Source organism: Gavialis gangeticus, unplaced genomic scaffold (genome assembly GCF_001723915.1).
Source record: "Gavialis gangeticus isolate Ggan-Ray unplaced genomic scaffold, GavGan_comp1, whole genome shotgun sequence".
Lineage (NCBI taxonomy): Eukaryota > Metazoa > Chordata > Crocodylia > Gavialidae > Gavialis > Gavialis gangeticus.
The window spans coordinates 12,947,979-12,952,636 of NW_017729003.1; the positions used below are offsets into that span (position 1 = coordinate 12,947,979).

At 41.5% G+C, this 4,658-nt stretch overlaps 1 protein-coding gene across 3 annotated transcripts in view; it reads right to left on the bottom strand.

The window, feature by feature from the left end:
• Positions 1-590, bottom strand: part of LOC109290985 (core histone macro-H2A.2) — a 40,441-nt gene extending 39,851 nt beyond the window's left edge. Inside the window, exon 1 of one of the 3 annotated variants that reach the window (XM_019507836.1) lies at positions 283-586. The gene's annotated coding sequence lies outside the window, so the exon portion shown is untranslated. Of the gene's footprint in view, positions 1-282 lie in introns of all 3 variants that reach the window. The other 2 variants (XM_019507834.1, XM_019507835.1) reach the window with 2 other exon arrangements.
• Positions 591-4,658: the final 4,068 nt, after the last annotated feature.

The window sequence follows — 4,658 nt, forward strand, 5'->3', positions numbered from 1 at the left end:
GCGCGTCCGGTGCTGTTGGTGCTGTAGCTCGGCCAGCGGCTTTCTCCTGTGCGGAGTGTCTCAATGGCGGCGGTGGCGGAGGGGGCGCCTTCTGCTCCTCATACCGCCTCTAGGAGGAGCCACCGCAGCCCGGTCCGGCTCGAGCCCCTGCTGACGCCCCCCCACTTCCCCCCCGGCTCCGAGGCGCGGCCCGGGATCGGGGCGCGGCCCGGGTCTGGGAGCTGCGCGGGGCGCAGAGGCTGGTTGTTTCCGCGCTGGGCGTCTCTGCCCCCGCAGACTTACTTGGTTTGGCCGGGGCGGTGCGGGCTGCGGGACCGGCGGGGGCTGCGGGACTGGTGGGGCGGGGGCCCGCACCTGTTACTGCGGCCTCGGGCAAAGTTGCATCAAGTTGTCTTTTGTGTGCGAGACCTTCGCGACCTCTGCCTGCCGGGTCGCTGGGCTTGAAGAGCCGCCGGTTCTTCCTGTCGGTGTGTCCTCCACAGGCCTTTGCCGGACCCCTCAAGGTGCCGGGGACAAAGCGGTGTCTCCCTCCTCGGGTCTGTTCTGGTGCCGCCAAAACTTGTGCCCACAATGTTGTACTTTTCCAGGGGAAAGCGAAGGGGTCGTTTTGAAGACTTGTCTGAGAGGCATTGCAGCACTGCACAGGGTTTGGGAGCGGGGGGAGGCCTGTGGCCAGCGTTGCTACTAGTTCTCTTTCTGATCAGCAGGGATCCTGGCTTTGGTTTAGAAAAAAACCCCCAATTTTTGGGAAAACAACCCAATACAGGAAGAAATTACACGTACTGTGTATGAAAGGAGGAGAAACATTTTCTTTAAAGCATCTTTTGTGGTACAAATAGCTGTACACGCGTAGCGTTATTAGTAAGTACGGTGCGTACTCACTTTATGTAAATAGATGATGGTTATACAATAACGTTTTGACAAGAAAATGATAAACATTTTAAATATTGGAAATGTTCTCGGATTGCTTTAGATGAATGGCAGTGAGGTGCCATGCGATAACAATGGAAACTGTAAGCAACTGGAATAGAAAGAATGATCTATGGTGCACAAGCTTGTGCTGGTAGGTTGCCCTGTTCATATTGATAAAGTTATTCCTCCCACCTGACTGCAGTCATATATAGGATTAGACTTTACTCTTATATTTTCAGTCTTGCACAAAATAACGAGAGATTGCATTACCACACATTCTGTTCAAGCTAGCATTGTTTTTACATAATTCACTAAGAGTTATAACTCAAGACTGTCTTTGCATGATTTTGGAGTCAACATCAGTGGTTCCCCATATAAGGTTGAAAAGCATTACTGTAAATCCTGATTTTCATGCCATTATTTCAATTCCACCTTTCCTTAAAAAAATTTCTGCTATGTTCTAATTGATTGATTATTTTGCTTGTGGTCAAAAGGATGCTGATCTACATTAGGTGTTTAAGAACATAAAACAACATGTGCATCTAGAAGCAGTTTACAAGGTCTGGTATCAACTTTCGTAATAGAAACATCAAGTAAATCAATAGAGACTTCAAAAGAAACTACAGGGAAGCAGTAGCCCTTCCTAGCTTCTCCCCTTCCACAGGAAGAGGTCATGAAAACCTCTGAGGGCACACCACAGAGATTTGGGAAAAGTATAGGAAATAATTATGCTTGAATGGCTTTACAGGTTGCCTCTGGTTTTTTGAAGTACTCATAGGTGTGAACAGTTTGATAGCAAGTTTTCTCTCTTTAGTATGTAAATTTCTAGTCAGAGTAAACAATTGTTACTACTTCACTCTTTGTAGATGGAACACTTTCTTTTTAAATACATGTTAGAAAAGTTATAAGTCAATGCATTTCTGGAAGGTGTTCAGACACCTATGATGAGCTTGGCATAAGAACTGGAATGGGACAGAGAAGAGAGAGCTTATTATTAAACGGTATGAAGCAACTTCCTTTTATTGTGGTAAAGCAATTAATGTATAACACCATAAGGCAGCAGTAAGAAGAAGTGACAATCAGTAGCCTATTTATATTGTTTGGTGATGGATTGCTCTAAGCAATAATCCTATATTATTCCTGGCAGACATCTTCACATCTGCTAGAATGCAAGTGATCAGCAAGCCCCCGGGGTTTTCATGCTGCAGCAGCTATAGCACAGAGAGGCAGACAAAGTATCACCATTTGGCTTTGATCCAAACAAATGTGTTTCTTGTCATTTGAATCTATCCATTACAAGACTGGTATTATGTTTTAGCATTCTTTAACATTAAAATATACAAGTGCTAAGATTATAGGAGTAATATTCCTTATTAAAGCAAATGGAGTCTGCTCTGATTTGTTTTTGCAGACCATCTGCCAGTTGATTTCCAAGTGTAAAACAGATCTGTTTCTTTATCAAAATAAGCATATCTGTTGAAAGAAGATATATGGATTACTGGCTGTGTAACTCAAGCTATTGGAGTATGAGTGTTTGTTTATGTCACACTTGTGAATGAAAGCTATTATTCTTACATTGTAATGAATATTTCATGACTTCAAAAAGCCAAGAAGCTCAGCCTTATAACCATTATTTTAATAACTTCATTATGTAGAGGTGTGTTTTTCATTTCTTTAAAAAACCCAGTATAATTATTTTGGGACTTTAAAATGGCAGCTCAAGACTATTAAATTAAACTACAGTTTTGACCATTGCAGTGAATTTATGGTACCTCAATGCACTGCTATGGTAGAGATGTAAATTAGAATTTATTTGCTTTTTTTTTTTTTTTTTTTGTATGGGGGAGAGAGAGCCCTATCTTACTTCAGTGACACTCCTTAGCTCCTTGAGGAGTGCTGTTAACACTGCTGGAGGGGGCATGCTTTAGCTCTTCTAAACTAGAAGGATAAATAGACTTCATGCTTGACCATACGAGGGAGGAAATAAAAGAAGCAAAATGAAATATTACTCATAAAGTAGTTAAATGTGATTGGGCTAAAATTAATGTACAGTAGGGGGTCTCACCTTCTTAAGTTTGAATATTTCACATTTACTTCAATAATAATAATAGGGAAAGTGGGAGTGAGGTATCTCATGCCTGCCATGTTCTTGGATACTTTACTGTAAATACGTATTATAGCACAAGTGGTTCAGGTAGTTCCGGACAGAATGTAGGCAAGTGCTATGTTATTATTTTCTTTAAAAAACGGAGAGGATATCTTAGTGCTGAAATGCAACACTCCTGCTTTCCCTTACCCATTTCTTTCATAAGTACAGGCTGCCAGGTGTCAAGTGAAGCTCATTTTTAGTTTCCCAGTGAGACAGAAATAACCAGTTTTAAGGAATACAGAGGTGTCTTATCTTCTTTCTTCCTGTTCCCTGTTCTTTATTGTCAGTTGTCTTTCCCCATGGCCCTATTTGTCTATTTTTGATACCGGGTTCATTATTTTGAAAAAGATTGTGGCAGCTGAATGTACCAAGAACCAGGTACTTTTTACTACCCACATGCATCTCAAAAGGCTCTGCAAGGATATGCTGCTGTGATCATATTTCAGAATACCAAATCTAAATCATCCATTAAAAATAGTTCGTTAAGAATAGAAAGATGGGTATTTGATAGTCATCTTTTGAGTTGGGCTTCTTGCTATATTCTGGTACTACTGATATGGAGATACCCCATCACCCCACAAAATGAAATTTACACGCACATCACCTTGACAGGAAAAAATACTGAGCCACAAAGTTTTCTTTCAGTATGGGTCTGGAAGTACCCGATCTATGCTTGCTATAATAAATAATTTTCAATAAATTAAATAATCTTCCTTAAAATTCATGAAGCCTTCAGATCTTTAAATAAATTAAGGTTCAGCCAGATAACAATGCACGGTGGTGTTTTTATCTATTTGAGACCATTGCTAGACATCTGATATACTCCATTTATTGCCCATGCACAAGTGCAGACGTTTGCTACCATTATACAGTGCTGCCTGTTAATTTGGGGGGTAAAATGTAATTATTTATTTCAAAGTAGCCTTAGAAGCCTAGAGGGAATCATGCCTCTATGATCTTTTCATGCAAATATTTCCACTTCATAGCTTGGAACACTTGGATAAAGTCTTCTTTGCATGTCAACTTAGTGTGGATCAGCCTTCTGACTAATAGATATGTACTTTAGAAACGCAAATCGTTGAGGGTTTTTCTTTAGGGTTAAAAACTCATTCTAAACCTACATATCAGTAGCAGGAACAGGGTCCCCACATCTATTGTTGAGCAACTTGGGAAATGAATAATTCTCAACAAGTCATTCATTACATTCTTTTAAAGGCAACTGAATTAGTGCTCTTGTACTTCTTGGGATTTGCGCACACGCTACCTCATCCAAGTTTATAAAAACGACAGGAAAACAGCAGTTTTCATACTGACATTCAGTTTTTACTAGTAGAACTGCTGTTCTCCCAGAAGGGACCATAAGTGTTCATGATTTTTTTTTCCCACAGCAAAAATGGAGAAAAATACCTAGGAAGAACTAGGGTTAAATCACATTCCCTGCTGAGATGAGCCACAGCGCAGCCTTCCAGCTTCTCTGGTTTTGCTTCCTTTCCATCCCCCAGGGCAACCATCACTCAGGCTATGCAGGCTAACCCTGAGCAGTGAGCAGTCTGGGTCAGCAGATCAGGACAGCCCTGTGTGCTGCTGCCATTGTCTC